At 45.6% G+C, this 18,641-nt stretch overlaps 1 long non-coding RNA gene across 1 annotated transcript; it reads left to right on the plus strand.

Annotated features, from left to right (window-relative positions):
• The first annotated feature begins 17,447 nt into the window (after window positions 1–17,447).
• Window positions 17,448–18,372, plus strand: LOC120978884. The gene is made up of 3 exons (XR_005774201.1): window positions 17,448–17,571; window positions 18,202–18,258; window positions 18,343–18,372. It is a non-coding gene; the product is annotated as an uncharacterized LOC120978884 (long non-coding RNA).
• The last annotated feature ends 269 nt before the right edge of the window (window positions 18,373–18,641 follow it).

Consider the following 18,641-nt stretch of genomic DNA (forward strand, 5'->3'; position numbering starts at 1 on the left):
GGGGGGGGGGCAGGGGGCAAGCTGCAGCCCCCCTGGGGGGTCTAGGGTCACACAGCCGTGCTGTGGACCCCAGACACCCGATTTAGGGTGATGCAATCAGAAACTAATTTTATTTTATTTTTTTCACTAACTTTCCCTGAATATCCCTGCCTAACCTAACCTGTCCCTAACCTTTCCCTAAATACCTGAGTGCACAGATGGGGGGTGCTGGGGCACAGATGGGGTGCTGGATGATGCTCTGGATCCTGATCTCTGCACAGATGGGGGGTGCTGGCTCTGAGATACGATGCAGCGCTCCTCTCTCCTCAGCTCCCGGACTGAAAAGGAGGAGGAGAGGAGCACTGCACTAATTTGAACCTCCCGCCCAGCCGACCAATGAGAGGCGATCCTGAGAGGTGATGTCACATCACCTTTCAGGATCCCAGGATGGTGATTGGTGGTGTATTATCACACCACCGATCACCATCCTGTTCCAGGTTATCGGGTCCCCAGAGACCCGAATAACCCGGAAACGCAGCAAACCGCAGGCCTGAATTGACCTGCGGTTTGCTGCGATCGCCTGCTGATTTGAGCAGGCACCGGGTTCCGATGACCGCCCGCCTGTGTCCTTAAGTACCGGGACATCAGGGCGTACCTGTACGCCCTATGTCCATAAGAGGTTAAATGTTGTTGTTTTTTTGTATTTGCAAAAACTTTTTTTTTTTCACTTTTTTTTTTTTAAGTCACCTTGGGTGACAATAACTGGCAATCATTAGATTGCCTATTGTGTTCATTGATGTCTATATAGACACCATTGAACACTTCATTTGCACTATACAAAAAAAAATGCTGCCACCTAGTGGCCTGTATTGGTATAGTCATCTAATAGGCACTGAAGCCTGCTTGAGGCTTCAGCCTATTAGATCAATGTAACAGGTTCTCCGATCTCAACCGGGGACCACTGTTACCGGAGTGGAAGTGCGCGACTTCCGGTACTGGACTGCGCAGATGCCGTGATCACATTTGACTACGGCATCTGAAAGGGAAAATGTATGCGATCAGCCTTATGGCTGATCGCATACATGTGCCACGGGTATCTGCTATTTAAAATAGCAGAAACCTGGCAGCTATGACGCCCGCTGCACATGTGAGCGGGCACCATGTTTGGGGTCGGACTTACGCCGTACATGTACGGCGGAGGTCTTTAAAGGGTTAAGTTATGCATGCAAAGCCTATTCAGTTATAATATTAATGCATTATATTGGAGATATTCCAATGGACATGTCCAGACCTGTTCGGACGACCCTCAGGCTGATGTCCGCAGTAAGTATATAAGGGAAGTTGGACAGATTTTGATAAAGTGATCTGTTATAGTGCTATCAGTTTTGAAACTTAAGATGAATAAACACAAATGTGTTAACGATCCAAACAATTTCTGCTACATATGTGGCAAATAGACTACTTATGATCAGCGCAAGAATCTGACAAAGCGAGTGCATCTTGCAGCTTGGGATGCATTTGTGCTAGTTGTGCAGAACTTCTTTGGGAACAGACGAGCTGCAAACTAAGCTGAATTAGTAGACAACATGCTTACAGCATATGAACAACTTGGCCGCCGAATGTCATTGAAAGTGCATTTCTTACATTCCCGTCTTGACTTTTTCCCACCCAATTTGGGACACGTAAGTGACAAACATGGAGAGCGGTTCCAAGATATTTCTACAATGGAGAACAGGTATCAAGGCCGCTGGAATCCCAACATGATGGGGGACTACTGCTCGTTTTTGCAACAGGAAAATATGACCGTTCACAAACGCAAAAGCAGATGCCTGAAGCACTTTTAACAGTACTGGGCCTTGCTCAAGTAAGACTTTTAAACTGAAAAACGAGACTTTTGACATTTTGTTATTCCATTACATTTTCACTGTTTAGGCTACTTTCACACTTGCGGCAGAGAGATCCGGCAAGCAGTTCCGTCGCTGCCAACTGATCAGGATCATGATCAGTCTTAAAAATGCCTGACCAGTCAAAAAAAATGCATAGAAATGCCGGATCCGTCTTTCCGGTGTCATCCGGCAAAACGGATCCGGCATTTACTTTTTTCTCCTTTTTTTTTTGGTCTGCGCATGCGCAGATCGGAAGGACGAATCTGGCATTCCAGGTATTTTGAATGCCGGATCCGGCACTAATACATTCCTATGGGAAAAAAAATTCAGGTTTTCTCTTTTGGCTGATCAGTCAAAATGACTGAACTGAAGACATCCTGATGCATCCTGAACGGATTACTCTCCATTCAGAATGCATGGGGATATACCTGATCAGTTATTTTCCGGTATAGAGCCCCTGTGATGGAACTCTATGCTGGAAAAGAAAAACGCTAGTGTGAAAGTAGCCTTACTACGCAAACTTTGATGTAGATCACTTAGGGCTCTTTCACACTTGCGTTGTCCGGATCCGGCATGTACTCCACTTGCCGGAATTACACTCCGGATCCGGAAAAACGCAAGTGTACTGAAAGCATTTGAAGACGGAACCGTCTTCAAAATGCTTTCAGTGTTACTATGGCACCCAGGACGCTATTAAAGTCCTGGTTGCCATAGTAGTAGTGGGGAGCGGTATACTTACAGTCCGTGCGGCTCCCGGGGCGCTCCAGAGTGACGTCAGAGCGCCCCATGCTCATGGATGACGTGTCCAATGCGATCACATGATCCATGCTCTTGGGGCGCCCTGACGTCACTCTGGAGCGCCCCAGGAACCGCACGGACGGTAAGTATGCTGCTCCCCTGCTCCCCGCTACACTTTACCATGGCTGCCAGGACTTTAGCGTCCCGGCAGCCATGGTAACCATTCAGAAAAAGCAAAATGTCGGCTCCGGCAATGCGCCGAAACGACGTTTAGCTTAAGGCCGGATCCGGATCAATGCCTTTCAATGGGCATTAATTCCGGATCCGGCATTGCGGCAAGTGTTCCGGATTTTTGGCCGGAGCAAAAAGCGCAGCATGCTGCGGTATTTTCTCCGGCCAAAAAACGTTCCGTTCCGGAACTGAAGACATCCTGATGCATCCTGAACGGATTTCACTCCATTCAGAATGCATGGGGATAATCCTGATCAGGATTCTTCCGGCATAGAGCCCCGACGACGGAACTCTATGCCGGAAGACAAGAACGCAGGTGTGAAAGAGCCCTTAATTGTTGGAGTAAAACTCATTCTGTTTAAAATTATTCAATGCTTTCCAAGTGCTTAATTCATTTAGGCATACTTTTTGATAGCAAAATTTTGTAATGTGTTACAACAATTCTGACTTTGGATTTGTAATCCGCACACTCGATTTAGTATAGGACAAATGGTTTTTGCCCAGTAGCAGACGAAAAGTTTTTTTTTTGTTGCGTGGTGAGAACGGAAAGGCTGAACGGTGATGTGAACGAAGCCTTAGGCCTCTTTCACACTTGCGTTGTCCGGATCCGTCGTGTACTCCATTTGCCGGAATTACACGCCGGATCCGTAAAAACGCAAGTGAACTGAAAGCATTTGAAGACTGATCCGTCTTCAAAATGCGTTCAGTGTTACTATGGCACCCAGGACGCTATTAAAGTCCTGGTTGCCATAGTAGTAGTGGGGAGCGGGGGAACAGTATACTTACCGTCCGTGCGGTTCCCGGGGCGCTCCAGAATGACGTCAGCGCTCCCCATGCCCATGGATGACGTGATCCATGCGATCACGTCATCCATGCGCGTGGGGCGCCCTGACGTCACTCTGAAGCGCCCCGGGAGCCGCACGGACGGTAAATATACTGCTCCCCCGCTCCCCACTACACTTTACCATGGCAAACAGGACTTTAGTGTCCTGGCAGCCATGGTAACCATTCAGAAAAAGCTAAACATCGGATCCGGTAATGCGCCGAAACGACGTTTAGCTTAAGGCCGGATCCGGATTAATGCCTTTCAATGGGCATTAATTCCGGATCCGGCCTTGCGGCAAGTGTTCAGGATTTTTGACCGGAGCAAAAAGCGCAGCATGCTGCGGTATTTTCTCCGGCCAAAAAACTTTCCGTTCTGGAACTGAAGACATCCTGATGCATCCTGAACGGATTTCTCTCCATTCAGAATGCATGGGGATAATCCTGATCAGGATTCTTCCGGCATAGAGCCCCGACGACGGAACTCTATGCCGGAACAGAACAACGCAAGTGTGAAAGAGCCCTTAGTTGGAAGCTAGTTTGTTCGGATGTGAGAAGACCAATTTCATTTGAATTATTGGAGAAAATTGTGTCAGTTTTGAGGTTTTGTACGTTTTCTGTTTATGAATCAACATTATTTAAAACGGCTTTTGTTTTGGCCTTTTTTGGGGCTACCCGGATAGGTGAGCTAGTTGCAGCTAATAAATATTCCTTGGCTCCATTGAGAGTGGAGGATGTGAAAGTGAATGATAACGTATTGTCTTTATTAGGAGGTCCAAAACAGATCAGTTAGCAAGAGGTGCATGGATCAAGTTAGCGGCCTTACCCAGATCCACTTTCTGCCTAGTGCGGACGGTGAAAGAGTTTTTAGAAGTTAGACCCAAGAGGGAGGGTTCATTTTTGATGCACGAAAATGGGTTAGGCATGTCCGTTTATCAATTCAATGCAATGTTAAAGAAATGTTTGCTGTCCTTAAACTTGAGTGCTGATCATTACTCGTCTCATTTATTTGGCATTGGCGCGGCAACAGTTGCTGCCAGTCCAGGATTGAGTGAGTCTAACAGATACAAATCTTATGTCCGGCCTAATTTATTGTTATGATTTGAATTAATCTCTTCTAGGTTCTAACCAGTTGATCGTTTTAGACTCTGGGTCATTCTTTCGTCTTTTGGGCTGAAAGAAGGGCTGCGGAGCGTAATTATTCTCAGAATTAATTTATTAGTTTGTTATTTATCTCAGTTTTTTGGTTAGGATTTAGGGGCTTGAAATGGAACCAGATAATTCCAATTTTAAGAGGAGAGTTACGGTCTTTACCCCCAGTCTGATGTTTTGATTATTCATGCTGGGGGGAATGATTTGAGGAGAATTAGAACCATAGAATTTTTAAATCAGATGAAAGCAGATTTGAGTTATATAAGGGCTTTATTGCCTAAGGCAGGGGTGGCCAACCCGCGGCTCGCGAGCCGCATGCGGCTCCTTCCGACTTCATTTGCGGCTCCTCCTCTCTGCCGCGCTCTGTCTACAGATGCGGCTCGCAGGGGAGTGTATGCGGCTCGCATGGATCATGGCAGATTATAATAGTGCCTACCTACACAGTGTACATTCAGGGCCGGCGTCAGAACTCGTCTCCGCGGCGGCGGCCCCTTTAAAATATTTGCATACAGGACCTGGAACATACATAGGGTCGGGATAGGCCATCATTAGGCTGGCCTGGCTGCCTCCGCCTCCACCCACTTTCCAGGCGGGAAACACAGAGCGGAGCGCGTGAGCCAGAGCCAGCAGAAGCCACTGCCAGTTGCCCAGTAGAAGATTTTCAGGAGCAGGAGGCGGCGGCGGCGGCGGCGGCGGAAGATTGAGTCCTGTCAGACTCCAGTCCAGAGAGAACTGTTGAGTCAGACAGTCAGTCACTGACCAGTCAGCCTGAGTGAGCCCTGAGCCTAGAGTCCAGACTACAGAGCAGAGGTAGAGGGGGAGCCAGGCAGCTGCTGCTCCACGCCGCTGAGGCTGAGTTAGTGTCACTGTCATGATGATGTCAGATTAAGTTGGGTGACCATGTCACCATGAATGATGACCTCCCTGAGTCTGTGTGTGGGGGGATGGTGGCTGGTGGGTTTACAGTGTGCACCACTGCCTGGGCATGCAATAATAAGGGTAATAAATCAATGAGTGAAGTGCCAGAGCTCTGCCAGGCCAAATAGGTGGCATGGCAGTCTGGCATTCATGGTTCTGATGTGGCAGGATAACGATAGAGAGGCACTGAGACAGTACTGCCTCTGGGATGCCATCTGCCCATCTCTATACCAGGCCTACCCTGGGCCTGGGCTGGTATGGACAGCAGAGATGGGCAGAAGATGGCATCCTAGAGTCAGTACTGTCTCTGGTCACCCTTCACCAGCACCCTGACTGCCACCTGCTTGGCCTGCCTGGCTCTCATGGCACTTCACTGCATACCTGCTGTTTGGCTATCAGCTTCCTCTTCACCTCATGTCCAGACAAGTATCTCTGCAGTCGCTGACCAAGTTTTAAGCTAATTTCTCATTAGCGGCAGGGCAGGCTGGGTGAACAGCCTGACGGATCCTGACGGTGATTTACATGTGCCCCCGGACTGACGATCCATCCCCATTCCTATAATGGGGGCGGTGGTGGAGTTCTGGTGGCCTCTTACTGTGCGCTGCCGTACTGCCACCGGAACTCAGCCAACACCCCCATTATAGTCATGGGTATGGAGCAGCAGTCCAGAGGCACGTGTAAACTAGTGGTGAGACAGATACGTCAGGCTGTTCAACCGCCAGAATGCTGGTTGCTAGGAGCAACGTCCAGTACTGCAGCCTGTGCTTTCACTTCAGTATTCATGCGGACTCCCCTCCCTGTTTAATTCTGATGGGGTTAATGGAACCTTGTATTTTATGAGATCCTGCAATGAATTGCGGTATATGTCTCTTTTATAGTATTAGTAGTAATATTGGTCTTGGTATGCCTGTGGGGCGTCATTCTATAAAAAGGCGCATGCACAAAAGTTAGGGGGCGCCATACTAGGTTCGCCCCGGGTGCTGGCAACACACGCTACGCCACTGATACAGGTTCATTCATGCGTCAGGTCACTGTGGATCGGGCAGCAGTGCTCAGAGTAGCAGCACCAGAGGTACGGCAGGATAAGCCTCCTACTCATGGAGAAGAGCCCTCAGTTTTTTATTGAACTACTGATCATGGGGGTCTTATCTGACATGGGGGTAGTATGAGCTTAGATAAGACCCCCAAATCCTCATCAGACCCACAAAATAAGCCCCCCAGTGCTCACATAAGACACGACAAATCAGACACCCCACCCTGCTCATAACTCCCCCCATGTCAGATCATCTGAGCATGGGGCGGTTGTCTGAGCATTGTGGGTGATCAGAACATGGAGGTGTCGGATTTGTGATGTCTCATCTGAGTATTAGAGGTCTCATTTTGGAGGTCTGATGAGGATTGGTTCTATTTTTTTCATATTTTTCTCCTCCAAAACCTAGGTGTGTCTTATATAAGACGAAAAATAGTTTGAGGAAACCAAACAAAACTAGGAATCCAAACAAAACGTCAGGTCACTGTGGAGAGAGCGCCACGGTCCTCAGAGCAGCAGCACCAAAGGTACGGCAGGATAAGCCTCCTACACATGGAGAAGAGCCCTCGGTTTTTTATTGAACTACTGATCATGGGGGTCTTATCTGACATGGGGGTAGGATGAGCTTAGATAAGACCCCCAAATCCTCATCAGACCCACAAAATAAGCCCCCCAGTGCTCACATAAGACACGACAAATCAGACACCCCACCCTGCTCATAACTCCCCCCATGTCAGATCATCTGAGCATGGGGCGGTTGTCTGAGCATTGTGGGTGATCAGAACATGGAGGTGTCGGATTTGTGATGTCTCATCTGAGTATTAGAGGTCTCATTTTGGAGGTCTGATGAGGATTGGTTCTATTTTTTTCATATTTTTCTCCTCCAAAACCTAGGTGTGTCTTATATAAGACGAAAAATAGTTTGAGGAAACCAAACAAAACTAGGAATCCAAACAAAACGTCAGGTCACTGTGGAGAGAGCGCCACGGTCCTCAGAGCAGCAGCACCAAAGGTACGGCAGGATAAGCCTCCTACACATGGAGAAGAGCCCTCAGTTTTTTATTGAACTACTGATCATGGGGGTCTTATCTGACATGGGGGTAGTATGAGCTTAGATAAGACCCCCAAATCCTCATCAGACCCACAAAATAAGCCCCCCAGTGCTCACATAAGACACGACAAATCAGACACCCCACCCTGCTCATAACTCCCCCCATGTCAGATCATCTGAGCATGGGGCGGTTGTCTGAGCATTGTGGGTGATCAGAACATGGAGGTGTCGGATTTGTGATGTCTCATCTGAGTATTAGCGGTCTCATTTTGGAGGTCTGATGAGGATTGGTTCTATTTTTTCCATATTTTTCTCCTCCAAAACCTAGGTGTGTCTGCAACGTCACCACACTAAACATGGCAGTGTCTGGGAAACATAAAGCCAAGCGTAAATATGAAGATGAACACAGAACATTTCTATCGGAGTGGGAGAATTTGTATTTTTTCATTGAGAGGAAAGGGAAGCCATTCTGTCTGATATGCCAGACATCAATATCACATTTTAAAGCTTCAAATGTTCAGCGCCACTTTGCCACACAACATGCTAAAATTGACCACGACTTTCCGACTGGTACAGAACTACGCAAACACAAGCTAAATGCATTGAAACGCCACGCTGAACAACAGACTCAGTTCTTTAAGAAACTTACAAAACATTCAGAAACTGTCACTCTTGCGGCCTATCAACTGGCATGGAATATTGCTCGCGCCAAAAAAACATACAATGAAGGGGAATTTGTGAAAAGTTGCCTTAGTGACGCCATTGCAATCTTGTCTCCAGAAGATGAACGTTTGAAACGAATGGTATCAGACCTCCAATTGTCACGACATACAGTTGAACACAGAATATCAGACATTAACAGTGCAGTTGAAACACAGCTGTACTCTGACCTTGAGAAATGCCAGTATTACAGTATTGCACTGGATGAGTCTACTGATATACAAGACAAGCCTCAGTTGGCAATTTTTGTACGGTCTGTATCAGACAATTGTACAATAAAAGAAGAGCTACTTGATATTGTCCCGTTAACAGACAGAACTCGTGGCATCGATATAAAAGAGACACTGATGACTGTAGTTGAAAAGGCAAATTTGCCATTATCAAAACTCACAGCCATAACCACAGATGGAGCACCGTCTATGATAGGATCTGTGAATGGCCTTGTAGGGCTATGTAAATGTGATGACCGATTTCCACAGTTTTGGACATTTCATTGCATCATTCATCAGGAGCAGCTGGTGTCTAAAAAGCTAAATTTGGACCACGTCATGATGCCTGTTCTGGAAATTGTCAATTTTATTCGCACTCATGCACTTAACCACCTCCGGACCGCCTAACGCAGGATCGCGTTCCGGAGGTGGCAGCCCTGCGCAGAGTCACGCATATATGCGTCATCTCGCGATGGGCGAGATTTCCTGTGAACGCGCGCACACAGGCGCGCGCGCTCACAGGAACGGAAGGTAAGAGAGTTGATTTCCAGCCTGCCAGCGGCGATCGTTCGCTGGCAGGCTGGAGATGTGTTTTTTTTAACCCCTAACAGGTATATTAGACGCTGTTTTGATAACAGAGTCTAATATACCTGCTACCTGGTCCTCTGGTGGTCCCATTTGTTTGGATCGACCACCAGAGGACACAGGTAGCTCAGTAAAGTAGCACCAAGCACCACTACACTACACTACACCCCCCCCCCGTCACTTATTAACCCCTTATTAGCCCCTGATCACCCCTGATCACCCCATATAGACTCCCTGATCACCCCCCTGTCATTGATTACCCCCCTGTCATTGATCACCCCCCTGTAAAGCTCCATTCAGATGTCCGCATGATTTTTACGGATCCACTGATAGATGGATCGGATCCGCAAAATGCATCCGGACGTCTGAATGAAGCCTTACAGGGGCGTGATCAATGACTGTGGTTATCACCCCATATAGACTCCCTGATCACCCCCCCTGTCATTGATTACACCCCTGTCATTGATCAACCCCCTGTAAAGCTCCATTCAGACGTCCGCATGATTTTTACGGATCCACTGATAGATGGATCGGATCCGCAAAACGCATCCGGACGTCTGAATGAAGCCTTACAGGGGCATGATCAATGACTGTGGTGATCACCCCATATAGACTCCCTGATCACCCCCCTGTAAAGCTCCATTCAGATGTCCGCATGATTTTTACGGATGCACTGATAGATGGATCCGATCCGCAAAACGCATCCGGACGTCTGAATGAAGCCTTACAGGGGCATGATCAATGACTGTGGTGATCACCCCATATAGACTCCCTGATCACCCCCCTGTAAAGCTCCATTCAGATGTCCGCATGATTTTTACGGATGCACTGATAGATGGATCCGATCCACAAAACGCATCCGGACGTCTGAATGAAGCCTTACAGGGGCATGATCAATGACTGTGGTGATCACCCCATATAGACTCCCTGATCACCCCCCTGTAAAGCTCCATTCAGATGTCCGCATGATTTTTACGGATGCACTGATAGATGGATCCGATCCGCAAAACGCATCCGGACGTCTGAATGAAGCCTTACAGGGGCATGATCAATGACTGTGGTGATCACCCCATATAGACTCCCTGATCACCCCCCTGTAAAGCTCCATTCAGATGTCCGCATGATTTTTACGGATGCACTGATAGATGGATCCGATCCGCAAAACGCATCCGGACGTCTGAATGAAGCCTTACAGGGGCATGATCAATGACTGTGGTGATCACCCCATATAGACTCCCTGATCACCCCCCTGTAAAGCTCCATTCAGATGTCCGCATGATTTTTACGGATGCACTGATAGATGGATCCGATCCGCAAAACGCATCCGGACGTCTGAATGAAGCCTTACAGGGGCATGATCAATGACTGTGGTGATCACCCCATATAGACTCCCTGATCACCCCCCTGTCATTGATTACCCCCCTGTAAAGCTCCATTCAGATGTCCGCATGATTTTTACGGATGCACTGATAGATGGATCGGATCCGCAAAACGCATCCGGACGTCTGAATGAAGCCTTACAGGGGCGTGATCAATGACTGTGGTGATCACCCCATATAGACTCCCTGATCACCCCCCTGTCATTGATTACCCCCCTGTCATTGATTACCCCCCTGTAAAGCTCCATTCAGACGTCCGCATGATTTTTACGGATCCACTGATAGATGGATCGGATCCGCAAAACGCATCCGGACGTCTGAATGAAGCCTTACAGGGGCGTGATCAATGACTGTGGTGATCACCCCATATAGACTCCCTGATCACCCCCCTGTCATTGATCAACCCCCTGTCATTGATCACCCCCCCTGTCATTGATCACCCCCCTGTCATTGATCACCCCCCTGTCATTGATCACCCCCCTGTAAGGCTCCACTCAGACATTTTTTTGGCCCAAGTTAGCGGAATTATTTTTTTTTTTTCTTACAAAGTCTCATATTCCACTAACTTGTGTCAAAAAATAAAATCTCACATGAACTCACCATACCCCTCACGGAAACCAAATGCGTAAAAATTTTTAGACATTTATATTCCAGACTTCTTCTCACGCTTTAGGGCACCTAGAATGCCAGGGCAGTATAAATACCCCACATGTGACCCCATTTCGGAAAGAAGACACCCCCAGGTATTCCGTGAGGGGCATATTGAGTCCATGAAAGATTGAAATTTTTGTCCCAAGTTAGCAGAACGGGAGACTTTGTGAGAAAAAAATTAAAAATATCAATTTCCGCTAACTTGTGCCAAAAAAAAAAAAATTCTATGAACTCGCCATGCCCCTCATTGAATACCTTGGGGTGTCTTCTTTCCAAAATGGGGTCACATGTGGGGTATTTATACTGCCCTGGCATTCTAGGGGCCCCAAAGCGTGAGAAGAAGTCTGGTATCCAAATATCTAAAAATGCCCTCCTAAAAGGAATTTGGGCACCTTTGCGCATCTAGGCTGCAAAAAAGTGTCACACATCTGGTATCGCCGTACTCAGGAGAAGTTGGGGAATGTGTTTTGGGGTGTCATTTTACATATACCCATGCTGGGTGAGATAAATATCTTGGTCAAATGCCAACTTTGTATAAAAAAATGGGAAAAGTTGTCTTTTGCCAAGATATTTCTCTCACCCAGCAAGGGTATATGTAAAATGACACCCCAAAACACATTCCCCAACTTCTCCTGAATACGGCGATACCACATGTGTGACACTTTTTTGCAGCCTAGGTGGGCAAAGGGGCCCATATTCCAAAGAGCACCTTTAGGATTTCACAGGTCATTTACCTACTTACCACACATTAGGGCCCCTGGAAAATGCCAGGGCAGTATAACTACCCCACAAGTGACCCCATTTTGGAAAGAAGACACCCCAAGGTATTCCGTGAGGGGCATGGCGAGTTCCTAGAATTTTTTATTTTTTGTCACAAGTTAGTGGAAAATGCTGATTTTTTTTTTTTTTTTTTTTTTTTTTCATACAAAGTCTCATATTCCACTAACTTGTGACAAAAAATAAAAACTTCCATGAACTCACTATGCCCATCAGCGAATACCTTGGGGTCTCTTCTTTCCAAAATGGGGTCACTTGTGGGGTAGTTATACTGCCCTGGCATTCTAGGGGCCCAAATGTGTGGTAAGGAGTTTGAAATCAAATTCTGTAAAAAATGACCTGTGAAATCCGAAAGGTGCTCTTTGGAATATGGGCCCCTTTGCCCACCTAGGCTGCAAAAAAGTGTCACACATCTGGTATCTCCGTACTCAGGAGAAGGTGGGGAATGTGTTTTGGGGTGTCATTTTACATATACCCCTGCTGGGTGAGAGAAATATCTTGGCAAAAGACAACTTTTCCCATTTTTTTATACAAAGTTGGCATTTGACCAAGATACTTATCTCACCCAGCATGGGTATATGTAAAAAGACACCCCAAAACACATTCCCCACCTTCTCCTGAGTACGGAGATACCAGATGTGTGACACTTTTTTGCAGCCTAGGTGGGCAAAGGGGCCCATATTCCAAAGAGCACCTTTCGGATTTCACAGGTCATTTTTTACAGAATTTGATTTCAAACTCCTTACCACACATTTGGGCCCCTAGAATGCCAGGGCAGTATAACTACCCCACAAGTGACCCCATTTTGGAAAGAAGAGACCCCAAGGTATTCGCTGATGGGCATAGTGAGTTCATAGAACTTTTTATTTTTTGTCACAAGTTAGTGGAATATGAGACTTTGTAAGAAAAAATAAATAAATAAATAAATCATCATTTTCCGCTAACTTGTGACAAAAAATAAAAAGTTCTATGAACTCACTATGCCCATCAGCGAATACCTTAGGGTGTGTACTTTCCGAAATGGGGTCATTTGTGGGGTGTTTGTACTGTCTGGGCATTGTAGAACCTCAGGAAACATGACAGGTGCTCAGAAAGTCAGAGCTGCTTCAAAAAGCGGAAATTCACATTTTTGTACCATAGTTTGTAAACGCTATAACTTTTACCCAAACCATTTTTTTTTTATCAAAGACATGTAGAACAATAAATTTAGAGCAAAATTTATATATGGATGTAGTTTTTTTTGCAAAATTTGACAACTGAAAGTGAAAAATGTCATTTTTTTGCAAAAAAATCGTTAAATTTCGATTAATAACAAAAAAAGTAAAAATGTCAGCAGCAAAGAAATACCACCAAATGAAAGCTCTATTAGTGAGAAGAAAAGAAGGTAAAATTCATTTGGGTGGTAAGTTGCATGACCGAGCAATAAATGGTGAAAGTAGTGTAGGTCAGAAGTGTAAAAAGTGGCCTGGTCTTTCAGGGTGTTTAAGCACTGGGGGCTGAAGTGGTTAATCACAGACAGTTCAGAAATCTCATTGCAGACCTTGATGAGAACCTTCCCAGTGATTTGCCACTTCATTGCTCTGTAAGATGGTTTTCAAGAGGTAAGGTGATATCTCATTTTTTTGAACTTTTGAGTCAGGTAAAGTTGTATCTGAAAGAAAAACACAAAGACTATCCTGTGCTTTCTGATTCCAAGTGGATTTTGAGACAACCTTGACGCGGTGAGTGGCTTACTATGCTTTGGCCAAAATATAAACCAATGTCTCGTCCAGCATGGAGGGCAGAGTGCTGGATGTAGTGTGCGATCACATTTGCATTTTCCGTTTGTATATGTATTTCGCCATAGTGATGTGCACCTACAGGCAGGTTGTGCTGACTCAACCCCTTATTTTTTTCTTTGTAGTATATATTGGAGGCGTGGCGATCTCCTTGGAGTCATTGCACACCTGACCAGTTAATCTGTCCTTGAGGCTGGTTTTAAAGTCAGTATAAAACTGAGTCTGCTTGTATAGAACCTACCATTAGCCATCTGGCTCCAGGAGAAGTATATGGTGGGTTCAGCATGCATGTTGGTACTTGCATCCCTGGATCCGATGAAAGCTGTAATGGCACCGGACGGGGTTACAAGCAAAGTGTACTTGGCTTGCATGCTGACCTGCATTCCCTGGATTTTATGTGGCTGTCATGGCCCATGAACAGGTAGGAACAAGAGTTAGGGACCACTCATGAGACAACCTTGACGCGGTGAGTGGCTTACTATGCTTTGGCCAAAATATAAACCAATGTCTCGTCCAGCATGGAGGGCAGAGTGCTGGATGTAGTGTGCGATCACATTTGCATTTTCCGTTTGTATATGTATTTCGCCATAGTGATGTGCACCTACAGGCAGGTTGTGCTGACTCAACCCCTTATTTTTTTCTTTGTAGTATATATTGGAGGCGTGGCGATCTCCTTGGAGTCATTGCACACCTGACCAGTTAATCTGTCCTTGAGGCTGGTTTTAAAGTCAGTATAAAACTGAGTCTGCTTGTATAGAACCTACCATTAGCCATCTGGCTCCAGGAGAAGTATATGGTGGGTTCAGCATGCATGTTGGTACTTGCATCCCTGGATCCGATGAAAGCTGTAATGGCACCGGACGGGGTTACAAGCAAAGTGTACTTGGCTTGCATGCTGACCTGCATTCCCTGGATTTTATGTGGCTGTCATGGCCCATGAACAGGTAGGAACAAGAGTTAGGGACCACTCATGAGACAACCTTGACGCGGTGAGTGGCTTACTATGCTTTGGCCAAAATATAAACCAATGTCTCGTCCAGCATGGAGGGCAGAGTGCTGGATGTAGTGTGCGATCACATTTGCATTTTCCGTTTGTATATGTATTTCGCCATAGTGATGTGCACCTACAGGCAGGTTGTGCTGACTCAACCCCTTATTTTTTTCTTTGTAGTATATATTGGAGGCGTGGCGATCTCCTTGGAGTCATTGCACACCTGACCAGTTAATCTGTCCTTGAGGCTGGTTTTAAAGTCAGTATAAAACTGAGTCTGCTTGTATAGAACCTACCATTAGCCATCAGGCTCCAGGAGAAGTATATGGTGGGTTCAGCATGCATGTTGGTACTTGCATCCCTGGATCCGATGAAAGCTGTAATGGCACCGGACGGGGTTACAAGCAAAGTGTACTTGGCGTGCACGGTGACCTGCATTCCCTGGATTTTATGTGGCTGTCATGGCCCATGAACAGGTAGGAACAAGAGTTAGGGACCACTCATGAGACAACCTTGACGCGGTGAGTGGCTTACTATGCTTTGGCCAAAATATAAACCAATGTCTCGTCCAGCATGGAGGGCAGAGTGCTGGATGTAGTGTGCGATCACATTTGCATTTTCCGTTTGTATATGTATTTCGCCATAGTGATGTGCACCTACAGGCAGGTTGTGCTGACTCAACCCCTTATTTTTTTCTTTGTAGTATATATTGGAGGCGTGGCGATCTCCTTGGAGTCATTGCACACCTGACCAGTTAATCTGTCCTTGAGGCTGGTTTTAAAGTCAGTATAAAACTGAGTCTGCTTGTATAGAACCTACCATTAGCCATCTGGCTCCAGGAGAAGTATATGGTGGGTTCAGCATGCATGTTGGTACTTGCATCCCTGGATCCGATGAAAGCTGTAATGGCACCGGACGGGGTTACAAGCAAAGTGTACTTGGCTTGCATGCTGACCTGCATTCCCTGGATTTTATGTGGCTGTCATGGCCCATGAACAGGTAGGAACAAGAGTTAGGGACCACTCATGAGACAACCTTGACGCGGTGAGTGGCTTACTATGCTTTGGCCAAAATATAAACCAATGTCTCGTCCAGCATGGAGGGCAGAGTGCTGGATGTAGTGTGCGATCACATTTGCATTTTCCGTTTGTATATGTATTTCGCCATAGTGATGTGCACCTACAGGCAGGTTGTGCTGACTCAACCCCTTATTTTTTTCTTTGGATTTTGGACCTGGCATTTCTGGTGGACATGCTGCACCACCTGGATAGACTCAACCTTGACCTCCAAGGGAAATTAAAGATGCTGCCCGATCTAGTGCAAACAGTTTTTGCGTTTATTAACAAGCTCAAGCTTTTTAAAACTAATCTGAGAAAGGGAGAACTAACACATTTCCCCTCTGTGTCCAATGCAAGTGCCCAAGCTGCTAAGATCCTAAAAAAGAGAACTTCTTACTACGCAGAACTTCTTGAAAACCTACAGCAGACCTTTGAGGACAGATTCCAGGATCTACAACTGAAGAGGCCACAAATTACATTCCTCGTTAACCCATTTGCTGCCGATTCAGATTGTTTGAAACCCCCGCTGGTGACAGATGAAGCAACAACACAAATTGAGATGATTGAACTTTTGGAAGATGACCGACTCAGGTCAATTCTGAGTGAGGGAACCTTGGAGTTTTGGAAAATTGTGCCTATGGAGAAGTATCCCAATGTAAAACGAGCTGCACTGAAGCTTCTATCAATGTTTGGCTCAACCTATGTTTGTGAATCTGTTTTTTCCACCCTGAAACATGTGAAATCAAAGCATCGTTCTGTTCTTACTGACACACATGTTAAAGAATTGCTTCGAGTTGCAACGACTGAATACAAGCCAGATTTGAAACACATTGTGAAAGAAAAAGATTGCCAGAAGTCTCACTAAAGCTGTCTACATTACAGGTAGGAAAGGCGATTTAAATACACTTTTAAATGTTTGAAAACTCAATTGCAGTAATACTGTCGTGTGCACGCATATTTGTGTAAATGTATATATAGCTTGTGGCTCCTGGCAGTCATACGTTTTTTTTTGGTGGCTCTTTGGGTCTGTAAGGTTGGCCACCCCTGGCCTAAGGTCACTTAGATTTTTTCTGAGATTACTCCACAACTTGACTGGAAAAGTGATCAATTTGGTTTCATTAATAATATCAGGAAGAGAGTTAATAGTTGTATAGAAAAATACCTTCCACGTCTAAGGCTATGTTCACATCTGCGTTCAAGCTCTCCGTTCCTGTAGTCCGTCCGGAAGTAGAAAAGAAAATCTAAAAACGTATCCGTTCAACCTCCCATAGAAACTAATTGACGTATGTATGCATACGTTTGACTCCGTTAGTTGGTAATACGTTCGGAATACGTTTTTTCAGACGGAAAACAAAATCCTGCTTGCAGGATTTTTTTCTACGTTCAGAAAAGCGGATTCTTGACGGAGCGTCCATTCACGTTCATTGTAGTAAATGAGAACGGACATAACGTTCCTATAGTACGTTTTTTTTTTGTTTCTAAACATGCGCAGAACAAACAGGAACTTCCAAACGAAGACAGGAAAACAAGGGAGTGTCATGTGACAGTCACGTGAGCGCTACTCCTCACCATTTCTGAAAGCTGATGTTCAAGTTGGAGAAAGTCTCAAGAAAAGGGTATGAATTCATGCAATTGAAAAGTATTTACTTTGATTATCTACTGGGGCATGCTATTTGGCTACTGGGGGCTAATATCTTGAAACTGTGGATGCTATTAGGCACATGGGGGATGTTATTAGTCTTTTGTGAGATGATATTACGCTACTGGGACATGTTATTTGGCTACTGGGGGCAAGTATTTTGAAACTGTGGATGCTCTAAGGCTACTGGGGAATGCTCTAAGGCTACTGGGGAATGCTCTAAGGCTACTGGGGGATGCTATAAGGCTACTGGGGGATGCTATAAGGCTACTGGGGGATGCTATAAGGCTACTGGGGGATGCTATAAGGCTACTGGGGAATGCTATAAGGTTACTGGGGAAGGCTATAAGGCTACCGTGGGCCGGATGAGAGTCATGAGGATCTAATCTGCCGTCTGATTTTGTGTGGGTCATTCACAATGTAGTCTGGTCTGTTGATGTTGGCAAAAGTCGAATTGCAATAGGGGGTTGATATAATTTTAAGGACCAGAGGAGCAATTTTTTGTTTTGACTAATGCCTGTTTTAACCCTTGTTGCATCTTGTGCCAATGTGTATGTTGAAATATGTCTATAAGCTCTTGTCTATAATGGTTCTGTAACGTTTTCAGATGTCTTCGCCTTCTCCTTCGGTTGGCAGTCGAAGTACTCCATCCTTTCACATGCAGGTAAAAATCTTTAAATAAAAATAAATTATTAATGATCCAAATAATAAATATGTTTGAACCACAATACATATTTATATATTTCAGGGACACTCCGACACTGAATCCTCTGCTGGCGAGAAATTGCGTTTTTCTCCTGAACCAATGGAGTCGGTAAGTGTGGAATGTTATACAGTGGGATGCGAAAGTTTGGGCAACCTTGTTAATCGTCATGATTTTCCTGTATAAATCGTTGGTTGTTACGATAAAAAATGTCAGTTAAATATATCATATAGGAGACACACACAGTGATATTTGAGAAGTGAAATTAAGTTTATTGGATTTACAGAAAGTGTGCTATAATTGTTTAAACAAAATTAGGCAGGTGCATTTGGGCACTGTTGTCA

Source organism: Bufo bufo, chromosome 9 (assembly GCF_905171765.1).
Source record: "Bufo bufo chromosome 9, aBufBuf1.1, whole genome shotgun sequence".
Lineage (NCBI taxonomy): Eukaryota > Metazoa > Chordata > Amphibia > Anura > Bufonidae > Bufo > Bufo bufo.